The 17,471-nt window shown below is 42.8% G+C and overlaps 1 long non-coding RNA gene across 1 annotated transcript; it reads left to right on the top strand.

Annotated features, from left to right (window-relative positions):
• The first annotated feature begins 1,520 nt into the window (after window positions 1-1,520).
• On the top strand, window positions 1,521-2,943 carry LOC118400721 (uncharacterized). Its single transcript, XR_004829075.1, has 4 exons — window positions 1,521-1,647; window positions 1,864-1,957; window positions 2,568-2,712; window positions 2,870-2,943. It is a non-coding gene; the product is annotated as an uncharacterized LOC118400721 (long non-coding RNA).
• The last annotated feature ends 14,528 nt before the right edge of the window (window positions 2,944-17,471 follow it).

Genomic DNA, 17,471 nt, shown 5'->3' on the forward strand with positions numbered 1-17,471 from the left:
CAAAGGGTCAGAATACTTATATACCTTATATACCTATTTACATATGTTTATTTTAAATGTTTTAAATGTTTAATACATTTGCTAAAATGTCTTAACCTGTTTTCACTTTGTCATTATGGGTATTGTGTCAAGATTATTTTTAGTATTTTTTATTTAACCTTTATTTAACTAGGCAAGTCATTTTAACCTGTCTGGGAGCGGGGTTCCGCTATTGGAACGGGGAACCCCTCGCCAACAGCCAGTGAAATTGCAGGGGGCCAAAATCAAACAACAGAAATCTCATAAATCAAATTTCTCAAAAATACAAGTATTAGGCATCTTTTTAAAGATAAAATTCTCGTTAATCGAGCCACGGTGTCTAATTTCAAAAAGGCTTTACAGCGAAGACTCCACAAACGATTGCCACAAACGAACACAGCCATTTTTCCAGCCAAAGAGAAGAGTCACAAAAAGCAGAAATATAGATAAAATGAATCTCTAACCTTTGATGATCTTCATCAGATGACATTCATAGGACTTCATGTTACACAATACATATATGTTTTGTTCAATAAAGTTCATATTTATATCCAAAAATCTAATTTTACATTGGCGTGTTATGTTCAGTAGTTCCAAAACATGCGGTGATTTTGCAGAGCCACATCAATTCACAGAAATACTCAACATAGATAAACAACAACCCTCACATGCCCGCGTTTCACCAGCACATGGCTCTCTGCCAGACCTTTGACTCATTCCCCTCTCATTCAGCCCCCCTCCACAGTAGAAGCCTGAAACAACGTTCTAAAGACTGTTGACATATAGTGGAAGCCTTAGGAAGTGCAATATGACCAATATCCCACTGTATCTTCAATAGGGGCTGAATTGAAAAACCTCAGATTTCCCACTTCCTGTTTGGATTTTTTTCTCAGGTTTTAGCCTGCCATATGAGTTATGTTATACTCACAGACAACATTCAAACAGTTTTAGAAACCTCAGAGTGTTATCCATCCAATACTACTAATAATATGCATATATTAGCATCTGGGACTGAGAAGTAGGCACGCTGAGTCGCAGGCACGCTTTTTTACTCTGGGCACGCTTTTCATCCAAAAGTGAAAATGCTGCCCCCTATCCCAATTAAGTTTTTAAGAACAAATTCTTATTTACAATGACAACGCTTTGATGAGGAAAAATATTTTTGTTTGAATAATGCTGCAACGTAACAGAATGTGGAAAAAGGGTCTGAATACTTTCCATATACACTACATGACCAAAAGTATGTGGACACCTGCTGTCTGTGGTAGCATCATGGTGTACCCGGAGGACAGTTAGCTTCCCTCCTCCTCTGGCTACAATGATTTCAATACAAAACCTAGGACACTCGTAGGCCTCACCCCCTTCCATAGACATACATGGTGAGGATGTCCTCCAACCAATCAAAGCTTTTGCAGTATGAACTGACATGGTGTCCATCCAATCAGAGAATTAGGATCAGAGAATGAACCTCGTGAGTTATATTGGGATTGTGCCACAGAGAATTATGGGGGTTCTATGTGTTGAGATTTGGTGACATTGTTGGATTGAGATTATGAGTGAAGAGTGATAGTTTAGTATTTTTGAGATATTATTGAAATTAGTTGTTTCGAATTACAGGAGACGGAGGAGGTATATTATAAATTGTTTTATTGGTTTTAGATCTTTATGTTTGTGTCCCGTTAGCAAGGCACATTTAAATAAATTGCACACACTTCAGTAGCTAGCTAGCTAACAGCACGAGTGTGCAATTTGTAACGCCAGAATGGTAGAGTGGCCAACGCTGCCGAAAATGTTGTGGACTTTTTATTGAATAACCTCTTTCATTCTCTGGGGTACATGGAAAAGGTGCGAATTAAAAGCGAGGGTCGAATTTGCTTTTAGAGGACACGACGAGACAGAAAATTGCGTTAACAAGGGCAACTACATGGAGCTTGCAGAGGTAAGTACACGTTATGATGCTTTACTTGCTGAACATATCGAACTTTTGACTGTCTATTCTAGGATGTCATAAAAAAAGGGAATTATTTGATAGCTTCCATCACATCATCCTATTATCATCACATTATTATTATATTATATATTATTTATTATTATCATCCATTAAAAGGTTAGATTAAAGAGAGACAGTGGTAGGCGTTCCTGTTTTTATTTGGCATAAACACAATCACTCCGGACAGACACAATCAAAAACTCATGCCATAAATGTTGCAGCAGCCTAGGCTATACCTAAACATTACAACTCTGACATGCTGTATCGGATGAAAATGAGACGATTTTTCAACCGTTAAAAATTGCCCCACCACTCTGGGACCTATGGCGGCACCAGTCTGCTTGCAGTTGTCAGTTATCGTGAGGTATGTGGTTGATCACGGCTTTATTCATTAACGTTTCTTGGGATACAGTACTTTCATTTGTAAAGTGGGCAAGATGCGCAGTCTGTGTTTGACTTTATGAATTTTGAGATGTCTGAGTTTAACTTCATAGAGAAACTTGTCCAAACCTACGATGGTGCAGCTGTAATGGAATGTATCTGCTATTTGTATTTACAGCTAAGTCCCCTCATGTTCCCTGATTAAGAGGTGAGGACTACTCCACTCCACTACCATTGTCTACCACTTTCTCCTGACATGAACTGAAGCCACATCTCATATGCCCGCTCATACACTGACATTGAATGTTTCCTCTCCAAGCACTGTGAGTACCCCTATCAATTTTCTCTCTACATACTCTACATACAATTACTGTATATAGTCAATCACATACACATCAATGATTTTATTGCTTGCTTGGACTAACTCATTCTTAGCTCTTTTGTCTACCTATGTAGTGTTATTGTTTTTTGTCTTCCCAGTCAAATACTGATCAAGCCTCGGAACACCTCAACTCATGCCTCATACAATTACTCCTGTGATCCCTTTCCCACACAGTGTAAGTAGCCCTCTCATTTCCATTCCCCATGATATTGTACTATAATTGTCTTTATTAAATGGTTTAGGTTAAAACAATTAGTCTTTGACAATTTTAGAAACACACCCTGTCATCTCCGTGGGTTCCGCACCTATACCGTGGGTCTCCCATCCTCCAAGTCACCAGCCTCCACTGGTTCCAGTTCATCCCAAAGATGTTTGATTGGGTTGAGGTCAGGGCTCTCTGCACACCAATCCACAACAATCTCGACAAACTATTTCTGTATGGGGGCATTGTTCTTTGTGCACAGGGGCATTGTCATGCTAAAACAGGAAAGAGCCTTCTCCCACTGCTCCAGAGTCCAATGGCAGAGAGCTTTAAACCACTCCGGCCGACACTTGGCATTGCGCATTAGTGATCTTAGGTTGCAGTTGCTTGGCCATGGAAACCCATTTCATGATGAGCAGTTATTGTGCTGACCTTGCTTCCAGAGGCAGTTTGGAACTTTGTAGTGAGTGTTGAAACCGAGAATAGACGATTTTTACGCATTACCCACTTAAGCACTCAGATTTCCCGTTCTGTGAGCTTTTGTGTGTTTCCACTTCACAATATCAGCACTTACAGTTGACCAGGACAGCTCTAGCAGGGCAGAAATGTTATAAACTGACTTGTTGAAAAACTGGCATCCTATGACGGTGCCACGTTGAAAGTCACTGAGCTCCTTTTATATATTTTCTATATAACTAAGCAAGTCAGTTAAGAAAAAAATATTATTTAAAATGACGGCCTACCAAGGCCAAACCCTGAACCGGACGGTGCTGGGCCAATTGTGCACCGCCCTATGGGACTCCCAATCACCTCCTTGTTCGGGCGGTGCTCGGCGGTCGACGTCGCCGGCCTTGATCCATTTTTCATTTTCCATTGGTTTTGTCTTGTCTTCCTACACACCTGGTTTCAATCTCATTGTGTATACACCTGTTGTGTATTTAACCCTCTGTTTCCCCTCATGTCTTTGTCAGCAATTGTTTGTATTTCAGTGTTGTATATATTTTTGCATTGGTGCGCGTCGGGTCCTCGTACCCATTTTTGTTATTTGTTACATTTAGTGTTTGGAGTATGTTTCGTTCATTGTTGTTAAATAACTCCATTACACTCAGTTTGATTCTCCTGCGCCTGACTTCCCTGCCACCTATACACATGACTCTGACAGATACACCCTGGAATTGAATCAGGGTCTGCAGTGACTCCGGGATCCTGGGCAGAGTTGCAAAGAAAAAGCCATATCTCAGACTGGCCAATAAATATTTAAGATTAAGAAGGGCAAATGAACACAGACACTGGATAGAGGACCTCTGCCTTGAAGGCCAGCATCCCGGAGTCACCTCTTCACTGTTGACATTGACTGGTGTTTTGCAGGTACTATTTAATTAAGCTGCCAGTTGAGGACTTGTGAGGCGTCTGTTTCTCAAACTAGACACCTCTTGCTCAGTTGTGCACCGGGGCCTCCCACTCCTATTTCTATTCCGATTAGAGACAGTTAGTGCTGTTCCGTAAAGGGGTAGTACACAGCGTTGTACCAGATCTTCAGTTTCTTGGCAATTTCTCGCATGGAATAGCCTTCAATTCTCCGAACAAGAATAGTCTTTGTTTCTGGCCATTTGAACCTGTAATTGAACCCACAAATGCTGATGCTCCAGATACTCAACTAGTCTAAAGAAGGCCCGTTTTATTGCTTATTTAATCAGAACAACAGTTTTTAGCTGTGCTAACATAATTGCAAAAGGGTTTTCTAATGATCAATTAGCCTTTTCAAATTATACATTTGGATTAGCTAACACAACGTGCTGCTCATAATGGGCCTCTGTGTATGTATGTAGATATTCCACTAAATATCTGCTGTTTCCAGCTACAATAGTCATTTACAACATTGTCTACACTCTATTTCTCCTCAATTCGATGTCATTTTAAAATTAATTTTTAAAATTTCCTTTCAAAAACAAGTACAGTTCAAAGTGACCCCAATCTTTTGAACAGTGGTGTATAATAAGTTGCTCTAGGTAACACTTTACATTGAGTTGCTCTCATACCTGAGTATCCAAAACAATCTATTATGCTGTATTTTGTCAATTTGCAAGACAGAGCAACAGAGACATAAACACATCTCTCTGATGTTTGACATTTGATCATCCTGAGGCCCCAGCAATTTCTGCAATGACATTTGCCCTCCAGCAAAGATCAAAGCTGTCTGCCATAATCTACACTTTGCCCTTTAAAACAAAGCTATAACACATGCCACTATTGTACCTGTCACTCATCTCAGATATATCAAACTGTAGTCGCTACACTGGTCTTGCCTTTACAATTCATTAAACACTTTGAAACGCCAACCATTTCCAGGTAAAGCAAGCAAACACTGCTAGGTAGAGTTAAAAATAAAATTAAAATAAGTGGTAACTACAAAGCCATGCAGAATGAGGATTTACAAAGAAAGCATTGCCAAGGTAATTGCTGGATACTTTCATTGGTTTAATGCAAGATTTTCTTCCACAAGGGCAATTTTCCGCCTATTGGGCCTGTGTGGATTGGATCTCAGATGTCTATCTGCCCGGTCAATGATAAATTGCAAGACAATCCTTCAAAGATGGTCTGATACAATAAACGGAGCTAAAGCCTAACTTTTCACAATTACCGACAGTGCCTTTGGAAAGTATTCAGACCACTTAGACTTTTTTTCACATTTTGTTACATTTTCAGCCTTATTCTAAATTGGACGAAATAAAACATTTTCCTCAGCAATCTACACACATTGAAACTGATCTCAGTTGCATCTCAGTTGCATCCTGTTTCCATTGATCATCCTAGAACTTGATCGGAGTCAACCTGTGGTAAATTCAATTGATTGGACATGATTTGGAATGTCACATAACTGTTTTTATAAAGGTCCCACAGTTGACAGTTTGTCAGAGAAAAAAACAAGCCATGAGGTCGAAGGAATTGTCTGTAGAGCTCCAAGACAGGATTGTGTCGAGGTACAGATCTGGGGAAGGGTACCAACAAAAATGCTGCAGCATTGAAGGTCCCCAAGAACACCGTGGCCTCCATCATTCTTAAATGGAAGAAGTTTGGATTCACCAAGACTCCTCCTAGAGCTGGCCGCCCAGACAAGCTGAGAAATCGGGGGAGAAGGGTCTTTGTCAGGGAGGTGACCAACAACCTGATGGTCACTCTGACATAGGTCCCGAGTTCCTCTGTGGAGATGGGAGAACCTTCGACAACCATCTCTGCAGAACTCCACCAATCAGGCCTTTACGGTAGAGAGGCCAGACAGAAGCCACTCCTCAGTAAAAGGCAGCCTGCTTGGAGATAAAGACTCTCAGACCATGAGAAACAAGATTCTCTGGTCTGATGAAACTAAGAATGAATTCTTTGGCCTGAATGCCAAGTGTCACGTCTGGAGTACGCAGAGAGATCCTTGATGAAAACCTACTCCAGAGCGATCAGGACCTCAGACTGGAAGGTTCACCTTCCAACAGGACAACAACCCTAAGCACAAAGCCAAGACAATACAGGAGTGGCTTCGGAACAAGTCTCGGAATGTCGTTGAGTGGCCCAGCCAGAGCCCAGACTTGAACCTGATCAAATATCTCTGGAGAGACCTACAAATAGCTGTGCAGCAACACTCCCCATCCAACCTGACAGAGCTTGAGAGGATCTGCAGAGACGAATGGGATTAACTCCCCAAATACAGGTGTGTCAAGCTTGTAGTGTCATACCCAAGAAGACTTGGTACTGTAATCACTGCCAAAGGTATTCAACAAATTACTGAGTAAAGGGTCTGGATCCTTATGTAAATGTGATATGAGTTTTTCATTTTCTTTATAAATGTGCAAAAATGTATAAAAACCTGTTTTTGCTTTGCCATTATGGGTATTGTGTGTAGATTGATGGGCGGGGAGAAACGATTTGATCAATTTTAGAATAAGGCTGTAACGTCAGAAAATTTGGAAAAAGTCAAGGGGTCCCACCTGTGGCACTGAACATCCATTTGTATTGACGTCCATGACATAGGCTATTCCTATTGACTACTGTGTAAATTGTGCCTTATTTACTGGCTGAGCTACCAAACCGACTTATACTGTTCAGTTTAGGAGAACTACCTTGTTCTGTAAAGCTATTTGATTAAGCCTTGTTTCAGAAGCTTCCTGACAAGTTGATACAAACCTTTGTTTCTCTGTTTTAGTATGAATTCTCACGATTGTCTATCAAACAATGAATCATTTCACAACACACCTTTTGAATGGTATCGTTGGATCGGCTCTGGTCTTGCTCCCATTGGCCATTGTTTTTCTAAAAACCTGTTAATTGAACCTGTCATATCAGTACATGCAGAGGGTTGTTCTCAATATTTTGGGCAACTGTCTGCAACTCAACGTCTCTACCTCCCATGCAGTGGTCAGTTATGTACAGTATTCAGAAGAGAGAAACGAGCACTGGCCCTAATGCACCACCTAATGCATCAATGATCTGATTAAAATATATTATGGGTTTGTCCTGTGATTTAGCAAATGGTTGTTGGCTATGTTGGGTGGTAAACGAGAGATGGTGAACTTTAAGGAAAGGACTAATCTTTGACATCCCAGTTTCACTAAAAACAATTATTAACACACTCCAGCCTGGGACTCCTGAAGTCCAGACATTCCCAAAAGTTTGTCAGCCTCAAAGTGTTTGCTTGTGCCTCATTTAGGTCTTAAATATTACCCTGTTCGGTTACCTGGACTGTTTTCTGTGTTGATCATCAGTAGGGTTTAGATATGCACTGTGGACAGGTTACACTATGGGCTCTATTCAATCTGTATCAGATTGTGCAATATAAATTTAAAGGTAATTCCCAAGTAAGCCGACATATACAGTGTTTACCATGAATGCAGTCTCCGCTAACAAGGGAACTTTGCCTTTAAATTTCAACCACACTGTAAAGCTCAACTTCTGCTATGCATATTGAATAGAGCCCTATGTCTGCCAGGAGTAACAGGTGTTTTTAGGTTGTTTCCTTTATATAATTCTCTACCCAATGAACCTGCTTCTATAGATTATATGTAGCACTTTGTAATAACTCCATGTAATAAAGAATTTATAATGACTAGTAAATAGTTTATTCATAATTTATAAATCATTACCTCCACATTAGCACTTTTTTGTAACCTAGTTATTCGCACATTTATAAACAACTTTTAAAGTAATCCATCTCTCTATAAGCACCGCCTTCACCCAAACCTGGCACGTCCTAATAATTAGTGATGAATACTCAAACACCAGAACCCACAGCTGCTCGTTATCCTATGCATTCCATCCCATCACAACAGATTATTTGATTTATGGGCAGAATCTGTCCAGGGGAGATGAAGAGCAGTCCATATCTGAAGTCATTATTTCGCTGGACTATCGAATCCTGTTTAAAGATTTACTACCTCGAAAGGACCAGTACAGATCCCGTCAAACAAAGCTATGTGTGCAAATTGTCTGCGGTTAAAATACTTATCTGTCATACATCTAACATTTCTACCTCAATCAACTATCAGTAGTAATGAAGGAATCAAAATCTACTAGAGAGAAATAGGCCGGTCAGGCCAGCTGTTGTGTGTAGGCTTCATCGCCCTGTTTTATGATTAGTTCACATTCGGTGACAACATTCACATTACAACTCTTCAACATTTCCTTCTAACAGTTGATCCACAACAGTGTGTGAATACAATGTTAGATATATTTATTTTCAAAAGGCAGGAGCTGACGCATACCCAAAATGTTTCGTAGAGGTGCTGACTAATCGAGAGTAAACTCTAAAATAAAATAAAATAAAAATGGGAGACTAATTATGCTCCCAAATATTTAATGGGTATTGCAACCAATTTGGGAGCATAATTTGATCTGCTCAAAAAAATAAAGGGAACACTTAAACAACACAATGTAACTCCAAGTCAATCACACTTCTGTGAAATCAAACTGTCCACTTACGAAGCAGCACTGATTGACAATACATTTCACAAGCTGTTGTGCAAATGGAATAGACAACTGGTGGAAATTATAGGCAATTATCAAGACCCCCAATAAAGGAGTGGTTCTGCAGGTGGGGACCACAGACCACTTCTCAGCTCCTATGCTTCCTGGCTGATGTTTTGGTCACTTTTGAATGCTGGCGGTGCTTTCACTCTAGTGGTAGCATGAGACGGAGTCTACAACCCACACAAGTGGCTCAGGTAGTGCAGCTCATCCAGGATGGAACATCAATGCGAGCTGTGGCAAGAAGGTTTGCTGTGTCTGTCAGCGTAGTGTCCAGAGCATGGAGGCGCTACCAGGAGACAGGCCAGTACATCAGGAGACGTGGAGGAGGCCGTAAAAGGGCAACAACCCAGCAGCAGGACCGCTACCTCCGCCTTTGTGCAAGGAGGAGCAGGAGGAGCACTGCCAGAGCCCTGCAAAATGACCTCCAGCAGGCCACAAATGTGCATGTGTCTGCTCAAACGGTCAGAAACAGACTCCATGAGGGTGGTATGAGGGCCCGACGTCCACAGGTGGGAAGTTTGGCATTTGGCAGAGAACACCAAGATTGGCAAATTCGCCACTGGCGCCCTGTGCTCTTCACAGATGAAAGCAGGTTCACACTGAGCACGTGACGGACGTGACAGAGTCTGGAGATGCCGTGGAGAACGTTCTGCTGCCTTCAACATCCTCCAGCTTGACCGGTTTGGCGGTCAGGGTGTGGGGTGGCATTTCTTTGGGGGGCCGCACAGCCCTCCATGTGCTCGCCAGAGGTAGCCTGACTGCCATTAGGTACCGAGATGAGATCCTCAGACCCCTTGTGAGACCATATGCTGGTGCGGTTGGCCCTGGGTTCCTCCTAATGCAAGACAATGCTAGACATCATGTGGCTAGAGTGTATCAGCAGTTCCTGCAAGAGGAAGGCATTGACGCTATGGACTGGCCCGCCCCTTCCCCAGACCTGAATCCAATTGAGCCCATCTGGGACATCATGTCTCGCTCCATCCACGCTCCATCCATGCTTTAGTCCAGGTTTGGGAGGAGATCCCTCAGGAGACCATCCGCCAACTCATCAGGAGCATGCCCAGGCGTTATAGGGAGGTCATACAGGCACGTGGAGGCCACACATACTACTGAGCCTCATTTTGACTTGTCTTAAGGACATTACATCAAAGTTGGATCAGCCTGTAGTGTGGTTTTCCACTTTAATTTTGACAATATAAAAGCAACAGATATACAGTACCAGTCAAACGTTTACACACACCTGCTCATTGGCAATATGTTACATTTGTTCCTCCCAACCTAAGGATTCATTTGATTCCCCTCATGTAGCTATAGTTCAAACACAGACCAAATCGAAAGCTTAATTAAGTTACCTTGTAAGATGTCTGCTGTCTATGTAAAATTAGAAAATTACTCTCGGGGCGGGCTGGTGATCAATAATGGTAGGTCACAAGCAGACAAACAAGACATCCTCATGATCGGTGGAGTCCCGGCTTTTGGTGTGTATCGACGTATTCCGTGTTTATTTTATTTATCCTTCACAACACTAACCGAAACGTAGGTAGCAGACATCTTGAAAAATAGGTCATCGGCTCGGTCTGCCCTAATAAGCATTGTTGCCAACTCCTCAGTAAGGAAAGTAGCTGTTGACTGTCCTACAAGTCGCTAGAAGTCGCAAAATGATGGCGTCACCTCATTTGCATAATCGGCCATGTGCATGTAATTGTGATGGACGCTGTAGGAGAGAGGAATGACGTAGTGGGAGAGACAAAAAGTGAGTAAAAAACACCCTTAATATGTTTAAAACTACAAATGAACTTCTGTCGATTTATTGTTTTTTTTATGTCACAATTCCAACCCTCCTCCTTTCCGGGCTTGTGACCAAAAAGTGACAAAAAAGAGACACTCTGGCAGAGACACTTTCTACTGAGACACTTTCTACTGAGACACTTTCTACTGAGACACTTTCTACTGAGACACTTTCTACTTAGTTTTTATACATTTACATCCCGCCCACTGCTGCGCGAGGACTGGGCTGCCTGTGAGTGCTTTGGGATAGAGATGGAGCCCACAGCAGCACCCGCTGCTCGTTGAGAAGAGTAAGAACGATAGGTGCTTTCACATCAGAGTCTCCAAAAGTCTCCAATAACACCAGAAAAAGTCACTAGATTTATCGCTAGTCACTTTTTTGAAAATGTGTCCCTAGAGGCCGGCCCGCCTGGTTGTTGTGCGGGATTATTTCTATGTAACCTTCGGCTCTGTGGTAGAGGTACGTGTTAGTGCCTAGTCGTGATTTTTTCCATTTTACTTTTTGATTCCCTGGTGTTGGGAACGTACTTTTGTGAGCACCCTGTGGTGCGTTGGTGCTATTAAAAGACGCACAGCATTGAACTCTGTCTCCTGCATTTGACTCCACACCCACGACACCCGGAGCATTACAGAATCCCGCACCTATCAGATTGAATGGAGTCAGCAGGAGCAGCAGCCAACCCTCTCCCATCAATGGAGGAACGGGTTCTCCACCACACCACCGTCCTCCATCGGATTGAACATTGAACTCTGTCTCCTGCATTTGACTCCACACCCACGACACCCGGAGCATTACAAGGGGTCTGAATAGTCGCTAAATATAGCAACAAAGTCGCTAAGTTGGCAACACTGCTAATAAGTTCCGTATGTCCATACATGGTAGTAAGTCATACCATAGATTGTAAGTCACCAATCAACAGCCAAGATACTCAGCTTTCCGCACACACCCTGCTTTTGCAGATAGAGGCTACCGTTCTCATACCAGACTGATTAGAATTTAAAAAATCAAATAGGGTCCCCAAATATGGGGACTTCACATTTAAGAGGTTAAACAAGAGTTCTCCAGCTGAATTTTGCCCGCGGGTGGTCCACCCCAAGTTTTCTGAACAAAAGAAAATAAAACTTTAAAAAATTATATATATTTTTTTAAATCGGCACATCTAGTTGATAATCCCTGTTTAATACACACACGCATATTTATTAACATACTGGATTCTTGGCATAGCTCTCTCTATATCTACTGCTGTACATATAAGTCTTAACGTATCTTGTGTAAATTAATCCAGTGCATACACTGTACGTATGACGGTCGGTGCCATTTAAGGTTAGGGTGGACAATTTCTTATTTTTCACGAACATGGCCTTATATCTATTGGAGCGTATTGGTCTGTCATTCATATTCCATTCACACTGCTCAATGTAACATTGACAGGTTTAGGCTACTTACATACGATTATGAGGTTGCTACAACCTAGCCTACAAATGAAAGTTTATTAGGTTGAAACACAAGCTGGAGTAATCAAGGTGACAGACATTCAATACCACCTTTAATAATCTTGCCTGCATCTAGCTGATCTAGGGTGTAATCATTAGGCTAGTCCAAAACGTTGAAAAAGGTTACATTTTACAACTAAAACAAGAGTCTCTGTTGGACAAATTCAAGTAGGTTCATCCCCATTTCATTCCATTTAAGAAACATTTTGCAACATAATTGGTGGAATGAATACACCGGCACACAGAGTTCACTTTCATACCACCCATACAAACAGCATCATCACGTCTACGTGCTCTCCTCCTCTCACATTTTCCTCTCACCCGTGGACTTCAGTGCACACACAACAGCTGTCTATAACCAGGTGAAAAAACCTCTCCAAGCCAAACCTTCATACAATAACTGCTACACACAGCCTACATTGTTGCCACCATATAAGCTAACGCCATAGTCAACATAGCTACTAGAACTAACACTATAGTAAATCCACAATCTAATCCATAAGTACAATCACACAGTAGTGTACAAAAAGCAATACAAATATAAAAAATGAAAGTTTACCTTGAATTGGAACAGTTGGAATAATAGAAAGCCTTAGCCAACTAGCTAACACACATTATATAAACAAAATTATGTGGACACAAATCAGTAGATTTGGCTATTTCAGCTACAAATGTTGCTGACAGGCATATTAAATCGGGCACACAGCCATGCACTCTCCATAGACAAACATTGGCAGTAGAATGGCCTTACTGAAGAGGTCAGTGACTTTAAACGTGACACCATCATAGGATGCCACCTTTCCAACAAGTCAGTTCGTTAAATTGCTGCACAGCTAGAGCTGCCCCGGGCAACTGTATTGTGAAGTGGAAACGTCTAGGAGCAACAACGTCTAGTGTGTAAAAATTGTCTGTCCTTGATTGCAAGACTCACTCTCGAGTTCCAAACTGCCTAGTCAGCACAAGAACTGTTCGTCTGGAGCTTCATGAAATTGGTTTCATGGCCGAGCTGCCGCACACAAGCCTAAGATCACATTGCCAAGCATCGGATGGAGTGGTGTAAACACTCACCGCCATTGGACTTTGGAGCAGTGGAAACGTGTTCTCTGGACTGATGAATCACGCTTCTCTATCTGGCAGTCTAACCGTGAAACCTTGTTTTTAGTGGATGTCATGAGAACACTTACTTGCCCGAATGCATAGTGCCAACTGTAAAGTTTGGTGGAGATGGAATAATGGTCTGGGGCTGTTTTTCATTGTTTGGACAAGGCCCCTTAGTTCCAGTGAGGGGAAATCTTAACGCTACATCATCAAATGAAATTCTAGATGATTCTGTGCTTCCAACTTTGTGGCAACCGTTTGGGGAAGGCCCTTTCCTGTTTCAGCATGACAATGCCCCATGCACAAAGCGAGGTCCATACAGAAATGGTTTGTCGAGATCAGTGTGGAAAATTTGACTGGCATGCAGAGCCATGACCACAACTCCAGCAAACATCTTTGGGATGAATTGAAATGCCGACTGCGAGCCAAGCTTAATCGCCCAACATATGCGCCCGACCTCAGTAATGCTTTTGTGGCTGAAAGGAAGCGAGTCTCTGCAGCAATGTTCCAACGTCTAGTGGAAAAACTTCTCAGAAGAGTGGAGGCTGTTATAGTAGCAAAGGGAGGATCAACTCCATATTAATGCCAATGACTTTGGAATGAGATATTCGACGAGTAGATGTCCACATACGTTTGGTCATGTAGTGTAAATATCATTCCTCTCTCTTTGAGTCAGGTTGTTCAGTAGGCTTAGCTGCATTAGCTTGTGTAAGTAAAATTTAAAAAAGATACAGCAAAATCTCTCACACACGCTCTGATGCTTCTTAATTTTTAAAGAAATGAATTTGTTCAAGCTGTTCAATTATAGTCTCTCTCCTTGAGTTAACTACTCAGCACATTGTATGCACTGCAGTGCTAGCTAGCTAACTTTAGCTTATGCTTTCCTTACTAGATTCATTATCTGATCCTTTGATTGGATGGACAACATGTCTGCTAATGCTGAAAGAGCTCTGATAGGTTGGAGGACATCCTCCAGAAGTCTTCATAATTACTGTGTAAGTCTATGGAAGGAGGTGAGAACCTCCTAGGTTTTGTATTGAAGTCAATGTACCAAGAGGAAGACAAAATATAGCTGTCCTCCGGCTACACCATGGCTGCTACCCTGCAGAGTGCAGTTGAGGCTACTGTAGAAGCCAGGGCTCACAAAAAAATGGACACATAATAAAATAAAATAAAATAAATCATTTATGTTTAGTCTCTATGTGTTTCCAAATGTTCCTTTAATTCGCAAGAAGCCGAGTGTACCTTACCGGAGAAAACATTGGCGCGAATGAAACAGCGCCCCTCTTTCTCTGTATGTGTAACCCATCGATCTGATGCTGCCTGGTCAAAAAGAGTATGACATTGTTGCCGCCGGTAGCATTGAATGCAAGGGCAGCCATTTAAACAATAGCCAATCATTGTTGAGCTAAAGTGAATGAGCTCAACTGTGAATGGTCTTGGCACACCAAAAAAAGTGTCAAGGGAAGCCAATTTGGATTTGGCTTCACGCCAATCACCTCACATGAAAAGCTAAATTAATTTACAAAAGTATATAATTGTCCCTTTCTGATCCAACCATAAATTCATATACATTGTGCCCCTGGCCTAAGAGGATGGAAGTTCAATGTAGTTAGCTAGATGTAGTAGGCTAATGTTTACTAGCTGGCCTGGCTTATCGTTGTCCATAAACGGAATTTAGGCTAGCTAGCAAACATTTTAGCCAGGTAACCTAAGACAACAAAAACTACAAGTGTGTACTGTCGGCAACATGAAAGAGAGGAGGATGTCATTAGCGTTTCTCTACACGTACGGTAAGTCAAAGTTTTTTTCTACTTGCACGCACGTACACACACACACACACACTGATTGGACAAAATTGTTTTTCGTATCTTTGAGTTGTCACTCTATTAGACTAAGCATAGGTGATTTGATGATGTTGAAATGTTGAAGTTGAAATAGTGTTGGAATAGTGTAGGCGGCTCCTGTTTTCTTTTCGACTTGCTGCAGCTCTCCGTGGTTCTAAATCAATGGTTGTTTTCTCGGCCTTACGCCTATATATCACAGTGGCAAGGCAAATTAACTAACATGTTATAGAGCAAGCAACGCAATTATCACAGCACATAGATTGGATTTGGGATTTTTTTAGTGATTTTACCCACCACTACTCACCACTACTGCTTTCATTGCAAATGTCACGACTTCTCCCGAAGTCGTTGCCTCTCCTTGTTCGGGCGGTGCTCACCGTTCGATGTCAACTATGCACACCTATGCATGACAGAATCTCTGACCAAATATATGAAGTCAGCAGGAGAGGACACTATGCCCATGGAGCTGGAGGAACGCGTTACGCCCTCGTCTCATGCCTCACCTGGAAAGCCCTGGAATGGGCCAGCGCTGTGTGTAGTAGGGAGGATGCGGCGCTGGACCATTTTGAGGAGTTCACCCGCCAATTCCGGATAGTATTCGATCACCCACCTGAAGGCAAAGCAGCGGGTGAGCTTCTCTATCATCTGAGGCAGGAGACGAGGAGTGCACAGGATTTTGCTTTGGAGTTTAGGACCTTGGCTACCGGCGCTGGATGGACCGACAGGGCCCTGATCGACCATTACCGTTGTAGTCTACGCGAGGACGTCCGTCGGGAGCTGGCCTGTAGAGACACCACCCTCACCTTCGACCAGCTGGTGGACATGTCCATCAAGCTGGACAACATGCTGGCTACTCGTGGACGTCTAGATCGGGGTCTGGTTGTTCCATCCTCCCGCACCCTCTCTCCCGAACCTATGGAATTGCGCAGGGAGACCGGAGGGGGTTCCCGCTCGAGCACCATTCAAGGTCGCAGAGAGCACACTGCTGGTCGGTGCCGGGTTGGTTCCTCTGGGAATAGAGAGGGCAGGCAGGGCATTCTGGCGTCACCCCAGGTGAGTAGGCACCATTCTCATCCAGAGCCCTCTGCTGCACTAATGTTTGTCTCTGTCTCTTTTCCTGATTTTTCACTGCATTCCCAGTATAAGGCGCTAGTAGATTCAGGTGCGGCTGGGAATTTCATTAATAAAAGTCTAGCTCATAGTTTAGGGATCCCTATTGTTCCTGTGGATATGCCTTTCCCTATTCATGCCTTAGATAGTCGACCATTAGGGTCAGGGTTTATCAGGGAGGTAACCACACCATTGTGTATGATAACGCAGGAGGGTCACAAGGAGAAGATTAGTCTTTTCCTTATTGATTCTCCTCCGTATTCTGTGGTGCTCGGCCTACCCTGGTTAGTTTGTCATAACCCCACTGTTTCTTGGCCACAGAGGGCTCTCACGGGGTGGTCGCAAGAATGCTCAGGTAGGTATTTAGGGGTTTCCGACCAGGTCTCCACCGTGCGCATTCCCCCCGAATATGCCGATTTGGCTCTCGCCTTCTGTAAAAGAAGGCGACTCAATTACCACCCCATCGATGGGGGATTGTGAGATAGATCTCCTGGTAGACGCTGCATATCCCAAGAGTCACGTGTATCCCCTGTCGCAAGCGGAGACGGAGGCTATGGAGACATATGTCTCTGAATCCCTGCATCAGGGGTTCATTCAGCCATCCATTTCACCCGTCTCTTGGAGTTTCTTTTTTGTGAAAAAAAAGGATGGCGGTTTACGCCCGTGCGTTGATTATCGAGGTCTTAATAAAATCACAGTGAAATATAGTTACCTCTGATCAATACGATTATTGAGTTAATGCACGGGGCACGTTTTTTCACAAAATTGGATCTCAGGAGTGCGTACAATCTGGTGCGTATTATGAAGGGTGATGAGTGGAAGACGGCATTTAGCACCACCTCAGGCCATTATGAGTACCTGGTCATGCCATATGGGTTGATGAATGCTCCATCAGTTTTCCAATCATTTGTAGCTGAGATCTTCAGGGACCTGCACGGGCAGGGTGTAGTGGTGTATATCGATGATATTCTGATATACTCTGCTACACGCGCCGAGCATGATGGAGCATGATCTATATGTCAAGTCTGAGAAATGCTTGTTTTTCCAACAATCCATCTCCTTCCTAGGGCATCGGATTTCCACTTCAGGAGTGGAGATAGATAGAGAGCGACCGCATTACAGCCGTGCATAATTGGCCGACTCCAACCA

This window comes from Oncorhynchus keta, chromosome 22, assembly GCF_023373465.1.
Source record: "Oncorhynchus keta strain PuntledgeMale-10-30-2019 chromosome 22, Oket_V2, whole genome shotgun sequence".
NCBI lineage: Eukaryota > Metazoa > Chordata > Actinopteri > Salmoniformes > Salmonidae > Oncorhynchus > Oncorhynchus keta.